Source organism: Nyctereutes procyonoides, unplaced genomic scaffold (genome assembly GCF_905146905.1).
Source record: "Nyctereutes procyonoides isolate TBG_1078 unplaced genomic scaffold, NYPRO_anot_genome, whole genome shotgun sequence".
Classification (NCBI taxonomy): domain Eukaryota; kingdom Metazoa; phylum Chordata; class Mammalia; order Carnivora; family Canidae; genus Nyctereutes; species Nyctereutes procyonoides.
In genome coordinates, this window is record NW_026575142.1 from 47,918,957 (window position 1) to 47,932,749 (window position 13,793).

Genomic DNA, 13,793 nt, shown 5'->3' on the forward strand with positions numbered 1-13,793 from the left:
AAGAAAGTCTGATTGAAAGTCCACCTGAATAAGATTTTCTACCACAATTATTTAAGATTACTATATACTTATGGGTTGGGTGGGGGCAGGGCAAGCTAAGGAAAGTTGAGTGAATCAATGTTTTTAAGTATCAAACTATATGCACTGGTACAGTCAGAAAATTCCTGGGAAACTGCAAATGCTCTAGAAGCTAACTTCCTTCACTCAGATCCACTTTCTTCAGAACAGTTTACTCTTCTCAATAAGCAATAATCAGATCTATAATTACTGTTGCAAAATGGCAAGCCAGAGATAAGTAATATACAGATTTGGGTTCTTTGGCCAAGATCAGAAAAGCTATATTGTATAACACACTTCTTTTTCCACAGGGAATAATATACTTCTCAAACTTACAGAAACATCTATGTGTCATTGGGTAGATGAAGATCCACTTGTCTGAGAAAAATACTTCTTAGATAAGAATTCAGGAATGACCTGGAAGAATTTTCCAACTGCTTTTGAAACTGTTTATATGTGGGAGGTGAGTAACTTTCACTTTTAAGAAACTGATGTTGCTAGAACTATCACTAAATTGAGGTTTATTATTTAATGATAGAATTAACTATTCAGTAACATTTTAGTGAAAAATTGTTATTCTTGGGGTGCCTGGGTGGTTTAGTCAGTTAAGCATCTGCCTTTGGCTCAGCTCATGATCCCAGAGTCCCAGGATTGAGCACTGCATTGGACTCCCTTGGTCGGCAGAGAGCCTGCTTCTCCCTCTCCCTTTGCCCTTTCCCCTGCTCCCACTCTCTCACTCTCACTCACCCTCTCTCTCAAATAAATACAATTATAAAATTTATTCTTAAAAGTTACAAACGTTAAAAAACACATTAATTTTAAGGTACCACAACTCCTTGCCCATATAGTAGGCACTCATCTATTTGAATTAAAGGAATTTATTTTTTTGTTTTTTTTTAATTTTTTTTTAATTAAAGGAATTTAAACATTTATTCATTCCTCCAGTTTCTTTCATCAATAAGCAACTAAGGCCTTTCAGCTTCTTCAATCATAGTAAACACTGATTCCAGCAACATTCTGGTAAGAGGATTTATTTTAGAAGATATTCATTGTATAATCCCCACCGGCTGCTGTATCTTGGAGTTTCCTTTGGCTTTTATATTTACTCACTAAGGCTCTCAGGTATACCCTGGTATTACTAGTCTCTCCAGTTTTCACTCTCCCATTTGAGAGTCAGGCAGGAAATGAAGCTACCATTTTTCATAGATTCTAAGACATTTCCTCCATTTTAATATCTGTAATCAGGATGCATCTTACAACTGGTGGGTGTGTCATAGATGAACTAGAAACATTTTTTTCTTCGTGGCACATGAAACGGTGTTTTGCTGCATTAACTGAATGATTCCATCAATTTTATCATGTCTTACTAGTGGGAACTGACAGCTGTTATACACCTTCAGTAAATAACTAATTAGAAGTCTTTCAAAGATGGTGAGAAGGACAATATTCGTGAAAGGATGGAGAAAAGAGGTCACAAGCAGGGCAAGTGAGAGTACAATGTATACCTCCCAACAAGGAGCCTGAAACCCTGGGCAGGAAAGGTGGACAGAGGAAGGGTAGAGCCTCCTCAGGTGAAGGAACAGACCTCAAAGGGTTTATCCTAAGGAAGTGAGCAGTGATTAGTGTTGCTTGGGTTTCCTTAGTTACCCAAGAAATATAAGAAATATCTTTATTTTTTTTTATAAGAAATATCTTTTATAAGAAATATCTTTATTACCCAGAGAATTCTCTGAGGCCTAGGTTGTACATAGTGATTGGTACCTTGGGATAAAGAAGATCTGAGAATAGTTTGGCTCCAGGACTCCATGATCGCAAAGACAATCAGGCTTAAACAAAATTACTGCATGCACTCAAATGCAGTATTCAGAAACTCAAATAATGGTTCCCTCCTCCTCCTTTTCCTTTGAGAAGTAGCACTGCTTTTTTTTTTTTTTTTTAATTTTTTTTTATTTATTTATTTATGATAGGTACACAGTGTGAGAGAGAGAGGCAGAGACACAGGCAGAGGGAGAAGCAGGCTCCATGCACCGGGAGCCCGACGTGGGATTCGATCCCGGGTCTCCAGGATCGCGCCCTGGGCCAAAGGCAGGCGCCAAACCGCTGCGCCACCCAGGGATCCCCGAGAAGTAGCACTGCTTAAGGTCTTTGCTTTTATCTCCATTTAGAAGGAGTATTACTTGCCTCCTCCTGACTCAGTAAACTCTTAGACAAACTTGACACTGTTGATTTGGTAAGTGTGCTGCTGCCTCAACACCTACCTTTACCAAAAGGGATGCATGGATTACGTTAGAGAGAGTAATGAAGTAATAAGGACTTTGAAAAATTCTTTCCTTCACAAAGCAATGAAAAAATTGGCAAAAAAAAAAAAAAACTGTCAGAATCAACTTATTCAGAACTCCTGGAAACTAGCTAAAGGCCTGTAGCAACTCAGTATTTAAGAAAAATGGCAAATCTCAATAGGAATAGAAAATTTGGGGCATTTTAACTTGCCCTGGTCCCATTCCTTTTCCAGCTACAAGTTGAAGCAATAAGTTATGAAAACAATCCACATTTCCCATGCAGTCTCACAACCACGAGAGGTAGCACAATGGAGCTGGAACTCTTTTAAAGCCTCCTTCCCAAAGAATCGCTATCATCTGACCTGATAATAGTTCCCTGCAAGACTCCACTTGCAAGGATGTCTATTTTGGACTTGACTGAAACCTCAAATGCAAAATTCCTTTTCATAGGGGCCACTTGTCAGAAACAATATCAGGCAAGTGTTTTTACGTTCATGGCTGCCTAAGATGGTGGATAATTTTTGGAGTAAACAAAAGACCAAACAAAAATCTTAAAAGGAAAAGCTGAGGAATGAGATGTCCACAGGAGCTTATAAAGCTTCAATATAGTCCTAGGTTCTTGTATACCACAAACCTAACAAAAAAAAAAAAGACTTTAAGATAGTATTTGTTATTAGACACAAAGAAGGACATTATAGAATGATAAAAGGATCAAGAAGATATAACATCATCTTGATATATCAATATAGCAATTACAAACATACATGCTCCTAACAATAGAATCCCAAAATATATAAAGCAAAAATTGAACTTAAAGGAGAAAGAAATAGTTCAATAGTAATAGTTGGAGACTTCAATACCTTATTTGTAGTAACAGATAAAATGATCAGCAAGGAAATAAGACTTGAACAATACTATAAACCAAGTAGGCCCGACAGACATCTATATAACACTCAACAGGGGCACCTAGGTGGCTCAGTTGATTAAGTATCTGACTTTTGATCTCAACATGGTGAGTTCAAGCCCTATGTTGGGCTCCACACTGGATGTGACGCCTACTTAATAAAACAAAATACACAACAAGGCAATACATTTTTGGGACACCCCACTGGCTCAGTTGGTAAAGCACGTGACTCTTGATCTTGGGGTTGTGGGTTAGAGCCCCATATTGGGTTGTAGAGACTGCTCAAAAATAAAATCTTAAGGGGTGCCTGCATAGCTCAGCCAGTTAAGCTATCTGCTTTCAGCTCAGGTCGTGATCTCCAGATCCAGGGATCAAACCCTGCGTTGGGTGGGGAGTCTGCTTCTCCCACTCATGCTTCCTTTCTCTCTCAATCAAGTGAATAAATAAAATCTTAAAAAATAAGTAAAGAAAAACACAAACAACACATTCTTTACAAGCACACATGTAACATTATCCAGGATAGACCAGACCATATGTTCGGCCACAAACCAAGTCTCAATGAATTTTAAACACTGAAATTATATAAAGTATGCTCTCTGACCACAATGGAATAAAATTACAAATCAATAACACATTGGGTGAAGTCATAAATTTGTGGAAATTAATATATTCCTAAATAACCACTGGGCCAAAGAAGAAATCATGAAGTAAATTAGAAAGTACTTTGAGATGCTTGAAAATATAAATGTAACTTAGCTGCTATGGACTGAATTATGTTCCACTAAGATTCATTACACAGCCCTAATGTGATGGTATTTGGGGACGAAGTCTTTGGTAGGTAATTAGACTTAGATGAGGGCATGAGGGTGGATCCCCCTTGAGGGGATCAGTTTCCCTATAAGAGAGATAAGATACTGAAAAGCTTGCTCTTGCTCTCTCTCTGAAATATGACACAGCAAGAAGGTGGCAGAAGAGAGAAGAGACTTCTTACCAGAATCCAACCATGATGGCACCTTGATCTTGGACTTCTACCCTCCTGAATTTTGAGAAAATAATTTTCTGTTGTTTAAGCCACTCAGTCTATGGTATTTTGTTTTGACAACCCAAGCTGCTAAAACAATACTAAAACTTACAGGGTACAGCAAAAGTAGTGCTATAAATGCCTACATTAAAAAAGAATAAAGATTTCAAATCAATAACCTACATTCTACTTTAAAAAACTAGAGAAATAAAAAGAGCCAACCCAAAGCAAGCAAAAAGAAGGAAATAATAGTTTGGATGAAGGAACAGAAAAATAGAGAAATAAAAAAAAAAAATCAATGAAACCAAAAGTTGGTTATTTGAAATGACCAATAAAATTGATAAACCTTTAGGGAGATTGACAAAGAAAAAAAAACAAAAAATACAAAAAACACCACCTCAAGTTCCTAAAATGAGGAATGAAAGAATGTTACTACTGACCTTACAGAAATAAAAAGGATTATAAGAGAATACTATGAACAATTGTATACCAACAAATGAGAAATCAGATGAAACTGACAAATTCCTGGAAAGATACAAACTATTGAAACTGACTCAAGAAAAAGTCATGGGCACCTGGATGGCTCAGTGGTCGAGTGTCTGCCTGTGGCTCACACTGTGATCCTGGGGACCCGGTACTGAGTCCCTCATCAGGCTCCCTACAGGGAGCCTGCTTCTCCCTCTGCCTATGTCTCTGCCTCTCTGTCTCTCCCATGAATAAAGAAATAAAATATTTTAAAAAAATGAAAAACAAAAAGAAAGTCTAAATAGGCCTATAAGAAATAGTGAATTTATAATTTAAAAAAAAAAAAAAAAAAACTTCTCACAAAGAAAAGCCCAGAACCAGATGGCTTCACCAGTTTATTACTTTCCTAGGGCCGCTATAATAAATTACCACAGCCTTGGTGACTTAAAACCACAGAAACGTATTCTCTTATAGTTCTGGAGGCTGGAAGTCTGAAATCAAGTTGTTGCTAGGTCATGCTTCTTTCTGAAGACTCTTGGGAAGACTCTTTCCTTCCCTCTTCCTAGCTTGTGGCAAATCATGTATCTAATAAGGCTCTAGGATCCAGAATATACAAAGAACTCTTAAAACTCAATAAAAAGACTACTCTAAAACAGGCAAAGAATTTAAACAGACATTTCTCCAAATAAGCATGAATGGACAGGGGTACCTGGGTGGCTTTGTCAGTTTCAAATGTCTGACTCTTGACTTTGGCTCAGGTCATGATCTTAGCAGTTCCTCAAAAATTAAACAGAATTATTACATGATCCAACAATTCCACCTCTGACTATATATACCCCAAAGAACTGAAAGAAGGGACACAAAGTAGAAACTTGTACACGAATGTTTGTAGGAACAGAATTCATAACAGCCAAAGACTGAAACCCAAATACCCACTGACAGATGAACAAAATGTGGTGTACACATAAAATGGAAAAATGACCAAGCCTTAAAAAAATAAAAAATGAAATTCTGATACATGCTACAATATGGATGAACTGCAAAAACAGTATGCTAATAAGCAAAAGAAGCTGACACAAAAAATGTATTTTACAATTCCACTTATATGAGGTATAGGCAAATTCAGAGACAAAGAAATCGTGGTCACCAGGGGTTAAGAGGAAGGGGAAATGTACAGTGTCACTGATATACTAGAAAACAAAGACAATAAATGGAATCCTCATACAGTTCTTGAGGGAATGTAAAATAGTGCAGCCACTTTAGAAAACAATTTGGCAATTCTTCTAAAAGAAAATATGGAGAAAAATAGATATCCACATGCAAACAAATGAACTTAGACTCTTAACACCACATACAAAAATTAACTAAAAATGGATTAAAGACTGAAATGTGAAAACAAAAACCATAAAATTCCTAGAAGAAAACACAGGGGAAAAGCCTTGTAACATTGAACTTGGCAATGATTTCTTCGACAGGACACCAAAAGCACAAGCAATACAATCAAAAATAGACAAATGGGACATCAAACCTAAAAACTTTTGTCCAGGGATCCCTGGGTGGCGCAGCGGTTTGGCGCTTGCCTTTGGCCCGGGGCGCGATCCTGGAGACCCGGGATCGAATCCCACGTCGGGCTCCCGGTGCATGGAACCTGCTTCTCCCTCTGCCTGTGTCTCTGCCTCTCTCTCTCTCACTGTGTGACTATCATAAATAAATAAAAAATTAAAAAAAAAAAAAACTTTTGTCCAGGGACACCTCAGGGGCTCAGTTGGTTGGGCGTCTGACTTTTGATCTCAGCTCAGGTCATGATCTCAGGATACTGAGACTGAACCCCATGTCGTGTTTCTCACTGACAGTGGAGTCTGCTTGGGATTCTCTCTCTCCCTCTGCCTCTGTCCCTCCATTCCCCATCCCCTGCTCAGTTTCTCGCTCTTAAAAGCCCATGCACGCACACACACACAAAACCACAACAAACTTTTGTCCAAAATATACAACACAGTGAAAAAGGCAATCTACAGAATGAGAGAAAATATTTGCAAATCATTTATCTGATTAAGGGTAAATATCTAGAATCTATAAAAAACAATGACAATCAAAAAAAGAGTCAAATAACCTGATTAGATAGAATAGGTAAAGAACTGGGATAGACATTTATCCAAAGATGATAGCCAAATGGCCAACAAACATATGAAGAGATGTGTAATATCACTAAACATCACAGAAATGCAGATCAGAACCACAATGATGTGTCATCACCACACACCCATTAAGATGGCTACTATCAAAAAAAAAAAAACAGAGGGACGTTTCGGTGGCTCAGCGCTTGAGCATCTGGCTTTGGCTCAGGGTGTGATCCCAGGGTCCCAGGATCAAGTCCCACATTGGGCTCCCTGCATGGAGCCTGCTTCTCCCTCTGCCTGTGTCTCTGCCTCTCTGTGTCTCTCATGAATAAATAAAAAACAAAACCAAAGAAAACACAGAAGTAAGTAAGTCCTGGCAAGGATGTGGAGAAATCAGAACTCTTGTGCACTGCTGGTAGGGTTGTAAACTGTGCAACCACAGGGCACCTGGACGACTCAGTCAGCAGAACATGTGACTCTTGATGTCAGGGTTGTAAGACTGAGCCCCATTTTTGACGTGGAGATTACTTAAAAATAAAATACACAGTACAACCACTGTGGAAAACAGTATGGAAATTCCTCAAATTCAGAATAAAACTACCATATAATCCAACAATCCAACTTTTGAGATATACCCAGGTATATATCCAAAAGAACTGAAAGCAGGATCTCAGAGATATTTGTATATTGATGTTCACAGCAGCACTATTCACAGTAGCCAAGAGGTAGAAGCAATCCAAAAGTCTATCAATGAATAAATGCATGAACAAAATGTGGTATGTACATACAATGGAATAAACTACTTAGCCTTAAGAAGGAAGGAAATCTTTTTTTTTCTTTTTTTTTTTCTTTTTTTTTTTTGAAGGAAGGAAATCTTATCACATGCTACAACATGGATGAATCTTGAGGATATTATGCTAAGTGAAATAAATGAGCCAAAAAACAGAAGTACTGTTTGATTCCACTTAAATGAGGTAGATTAGTCAAATTTATAGAAACAAAGTGGCATGGTGGTTACTAGCGGCTGAAGGGGAGAGGGAAAAGTTGAAATTGTCCATAGAGTTTCAGTTTTATAAAACAAAAGAGTTCTATAGATGTTTTATAACAAAGTAAACAGACTTAACACTACTGAACTATAAACTTAAAAATGGCTAACATGGTACATTTTTTGTTTCTACCACAATTTTAAAAAGTTAAACAAGGGCAGCCCTGGTGGCTCAGCAGTTTAGCGCCTGCCTTCAGCCCAGGGTGTGATCCTGGAGACCCAGGATCGAGTCCCACGTCGGGCTCCCTGCATGGAGCCTGCTTCTCCCTCTGCCTGTGTTTCTGCCTCTCTGTGTCTCAAATAAATAAATAAATAAATAAATAAATAAATAAATAAACAAACAAACAAACAAATAAACAAACAAATAATAATAAGTAAAATCTTTAAAAAAAAAAAAGTTAAACAAGAGTACCATACAACCCAATGATTCCACTAGAGGTATATATTAGCAAAAGAAATGAAGGTACATCTACATGAAAATGTATACAAAAGGGTGCCTGGGTGGCTCAATCAGTTAAGGGGCTGCTTTCAGCTCAGGTCATATGATCCCAGGGTCCTGGGATTGAGTCCAACACCAGGCTCCCAGCCTGTTTCTCCCTCTCCCTCTGTCTGCTACTCCCCCTGCTTGTGGTCTGTCAAATTAATAAAATAGAAAAGAGACGGAGGGAGGAGTGAGGAAGAAAATGTAAAGTCCACTGCATTATCATAATAGCCAAAAGTGGAAAAAACTCAAATATCCATCAACATATGAGTAAACAAAATGTGATATATCCTTATAATGGAATATTATTTAACCATAAAAAGAAATCAAGTACTGACATATGCCACAACTTAGGTGAACCTTGAAAACATCACACGAAGTGAATGAAGCAGACATAAAAGGTCATGTATGTGATTCCATTTATATGAAAAATCCAGAACAGGCAAATCTATAGAGAGAAAATAGATAAGGGGATGCTTATGGCTGAGGGGAAGAGGAGGATGGGGAGTGATTGTTAACAGGTATGGAGTTTCGTTTTGAGATAATGAAAATGTTCTGGGATTAGAGTATGATAGTTGCACAACCTTGTGAATACAATAAAAACCACTGAACTGCATACTTTTAAAAGGCAAATTTTAAGATATATGAATAATATCTTGAGTAAAAGAAATATACATTAATTTGGGAATCACTCCTTGGTTCAGTAATCTCAGTCTATTTTTCTCATTTTCTCTAAAAGGACCTACTATCCCACCTGGAGTCCAGTAGCTAAGAACAAGATCCCCTCCGCTGATGCAGTGGGCCAGCTCACCTCTCCACAGCTTCTCTACCTGAGGGAGGCTAGACCTGGCCAGTCCAGACACTATCAAATATATACATCCACGACAACCAAAGAACTGAGCTCAAGTGATTCCTACCTCAGGTTCCCTGGGAAGCACAATTATAGGCATAGGGATCACCCTATTGGCTTCACGCAGTGACTGTAATTTCTCTTCCTGGGCACCATCAACAAAACTAGCTAAGGACTGGTCCTACAGCTTCCTGGAATCAAGAGGAAATTCAGAAAGACCATCTATCTTAAATCTTCCAACTGGGATACAGATAGTTAGAACTGATAAAGGCAGATGGAAAGAATGGGGCAAATTCACAGTAAGGTAGACAAAGACATTTACACTAACCACAGAAGGGGTTATTTCTCTGCACCTTCCCTATAAATGAGAATACGTAATCTCCCCTGTGAGCAACTTTTAGAAATAAATGACTTAGATTCTGTAGGTTGTTGGAGGATGTTTAAATTTAAATAGATATTTATTTTTTTAATTTTTTATTTTATTTATTTATGATAGGCACACAGTGAGAGAGAGAGAGAGGCAGAGACATAGGCAGAGGGAGAAGCAGGCTCCATGCACTGGGAGCCCGACGTGGGATTTGATCCCGGGTCTCCAGGATCGCGCCCTGGGCCAAAGGCAGGCACTAAACCGCTGCGCCACCCAGGGATCCCCTTAAATAGATTTAAATAAATATTTAAAACTTATTTTAAGACAATCTGACAATAAACTTTTAAGAGTACATACTCTTTGACCTACGAAGTCTATTTCTACTAACTCATCCTAAAAATATGCTTGCAAAAGGGTGCAAATATCTCTACATAAGGATATTCACTGCAATATTATTTATTGAAGACTACAACTAACCTAAATATCCATTAATAGAAGACTTGGTACATAGTAATCATTTGCATGAACTACTACACGGCTATTAAAAAGAATACTCTGAGCCCAGGGTGCTGGTAATTTCCATTTTTGAACTTGAACTAGGTGCTAATTATAATTACATGGATGGGCTCATGTGAAAACTGTACATCTGACATGTGCATATTCTTCTATGTACATTATACTTCTATAAAACAAAGAATGTAATAGACTTATTTGCACTGATACAGTGTCCTTTAAGATATTAAGAGAATAATAAAATCAAGGTGCAAAGGAGTATAAATGCCTATATATAAATACTTTGGAAGAATATACAAATATAACTAAAAAGGCAGTAGTTAATATGGGAACAGAAACTGCAGAACTAGGGCAGCCCCAGTGGCTCAGCGCAGCCTTCAGCCTAGGGTGGGATCCTGGAGTCCTGGGATCGAGTCCCACGTCAGGCTCCCTACATGGAGCCTGCTTCTCCCTCTGCCTGGGTCTCTGTCTCTCCCTCTCTCTCATGAATAAGTAAATTTTTTTAAAAAACTGCAGAACTAGAAATCTATAGAGATTTTTCACTTTATATATTCTTTAACACTATTTTATCCCGTTACCATGCACATTTATTCATTTTACAATGACAAAGACTAACCTAAGTAGACAAAAAGGGCTCCCATTCATCCCTGAGTGCCAGCCTGCTGTATTAGGACAAGCCACTGCAGTTTGGGCTGTCAATAAACACCCAGATACCTTGGTTTGGGAGGTGGCAGTGTGGTTAACAGAAAGGTAAGTTAGTGGTGAGGTGATCTGCTATAGTAGAAAGTGAAAAGATATAATAAAATGTATATTAAACTAGGAAGTGCACTTGAGGGGGGGAAAAAAAAAGTTTATTTCCCTCATCCCTACCCTTTCTAGCTGTGTGAGCTCAGACAAGTTATTTAACTTCTCTGAGCCTCAGTTAGTCAATGTGAACAATCAGAATACCACCAAAAGGGCTCTTACAATTAAGATTAATAATAAGGGGGATGCCTGGGTGGCTCAGTGGTTGAGCATCTTGCCGTCAGCTCACGGTGTGATCCCACGGTCCCAGGATTGGGTCTGGCATCAGGCTCCTTGTGGGGAGCCTGCTACTCCCTCTGCCTGTGTGTCTCTGCCTCTCTCTCTGTCTCTCTCGTGAATAAATAAAATCGTAAATAAAAAGATTAATAATAGGATAACAGCACATATGTAAAGTACCTACCCTAGTACTTGAAGCCTAATTGGCACTCAAACATTAGTTTTGTTTTTCTTTACCCAGAAATAACTTGTCAGAAGACTGATAAGCTAAGAATTTCAGGAAAAAGTGACAAAAGTTTAAGATTAGTTAGATCCAGTTAACACTGCTTACCGCAACTTCAGGAGCAGGGAGGCAGACCTTAGCCTAGGAGGTATAGATCAAAATCTTTGAAAGGTATAAAGGGAAAGAAAATTGAAACTAGGGGCACCTGGCAGGCTCAGTTGGTAGAACATGTGACACTTTTTCTTTTTATTTTTTTAAAGATTTATCTATTTGAGAGAGAAAGAGAGCAAAACAAGAGTGGGAGGGGCAGAAGGAGAGGGAGAAGCAGACTCCCCACTGAGCAGGGAGCCCAACATGGGGCTTAATCCAAGACCCGGGGATCTTGACCTGAGACAAAGGCAGACATTTAACTGACTGAGCCAGTGAGGTGCCCTGAGCATGCAACTCTTATCTCAGGGTTGTGAGTTCAAGCCCCAAATTGAGTGTAGAGCCTACTTAAAAATGGAAAGAAGGAAGGAAATAAAAACTCAAAAATAAACTATTCCTGGTAGAAGGAAAATAGCAAAAAGATGAAATAAAAAAAAAATACACTTTTAGAGGTTGGGGCAGAAGGCGTAAGGCCCTAGGGTGCGATAGTGACTAACTTTGGAGCTGACGATACACATGGACTAGCAGAGAAAATAGGGCACTGTTTTCTGAGGTTTCTCTTCCCCTCCTCCTCCTCTCCATGTCCTCCTCCATCAGATACAACAATTTGGCAGGTTTCTCTCTCTCTGCTTTACCTAAATCCCGAAATAGTAACGTCAGCATTCTGCTGAGCTACTAGAAAACCTGGCAGGTATCTCACAGACATACCTGAAAGCTAGAAAGGTAGGGGAAATACTCTCCTTATCTATTTGAGAGAAATTGCGGGTTGCCTAGGGACCTCCAGTACAGGCTTAAAACCCCTGCAGAACAAGGCAATACAATAGGAAACTAACTGAAGTGTAAAAGCACCAGGGACAAGTCTAACTTGAAGAATGCTAATCAATGCTCCCACAAATACCAAGTGAACTTTTTTTTCAAAGCAAGGTGAAGTTTGGGAAGATACTTCTGTGTAGTAATTAAGATTAACACCAGAAAAAAAAAAAAAATCCCCAACCAACCAAAGGGAGAGCAGGGAGGATGAAGATCAGTTCTCTAGGGGCACTTTGGTGGCTCAGTTGGTTAAGCATCTGCTTCTGCTCAAGTCATAATCCCAGGGTCCTGGGGTCAAGCCCTGCATCGGGCTCCCTGCTCAGTGGGGAGTCTGCTGCTCCCTCTGACCCTCCCCCTGGCTTGTACTCTCTCTCTCTCTCTCAAATAAATAAATAAAATCTTTAAAAAAAAAAAAAAAGGATCAGTTCTCTAGTTCCTTTGAAAAAGTTACTCCCAGGGACAGCATCTCCTCAGCACTTAAAAGTCACTCAGATAACCTCATAATAAGGAGTTAGCATGACTGTTCATGTTTCTGTGATTCAAAGCACTTTACACTCAAGCTGCCAGTTAGATCAAAATGTCTGTCTCTCTCTACTGCTGTATCCTATGTGTCAAATAACGGATTTGACTAAGATAAAAAAAAGGCTGGGGAAAGAATTCTGATTTTTAGTGGTCTCCAAATACCAACTTCTTTGTATAAGGTATTTACTGGCATGAGAAATGTTTTACATTTTAATCCCAAGGTTTCTTCAAATATTTAATGACAAAATCTTTACTATCTTCAAAAAACACTAGGTGTCAACTAACTATGAGATACTTTGAAAATATCAAAGGAAATCAAAACTTTGCTACCCTAAGGAAATAATGCTAACTTTAGTTACTTTCAGAAAACAAGCAAACAAACGAAAAACCCTGTTAATCCCAATGAAAACAGATGAGCTATTATGGAGCTGTCTTTGAAGGTATTCTATTTATTAAGACCTTACTAAGCAATTCTACAGTATAGCAATATACCTTTGAAAAATCTCAATCTTTTGATTCAAGAGCCCATTCAATATTCATTCACTCAGCAGATTTTTAGTCAAGTGCCATTACTGTGTGCAAGACATGTGCTAGTTGCTCTAAAAAATGAAAAATCTCACTGCTGTCCTTAAGGATGTTGTATGTACAATTACATAAGGCAAGCTGTGCTATAAATGATTAAAAAGTACAGGGCACCTGGACAGTTTAGTGGGTTAAACATCGGACTCTTGATTTCAGCTCAGGTCATGATCTTGGGGTCCTGGGATCCAGCCCCGCCTCAGGCTCTGCATTCAGCAGGGACTCTGCTTAAGGAGCCTCTGCCTCTCCCTCTGCTCCTCCCTCTACTTGCACATGCGTGCACTCTCTAAAATAAATAAAATCTTAAAAAATAAATGATTAAAAAGTGCAATGAGAGGTGCATGCCTGGGTGGCTCAGTCAGTTAACTGCCTGCCTTCAGCTCAGGTCATGAT

General features: G+C 38.7%; 1 protein-coding gene across 1 annotated transcript in view; it reads right to left on the reverse strand.

Annotated features, from left to right (window-relative positions):
- PARL (presenilin associated rhomboid like) overlaps positions 1–13,793 on the reverse strand; it is a 47,709-nt gene that overhangs the window by 19,564 nt on the left and 14,352 nt on the right. The window lies entirely within an intron of this gene.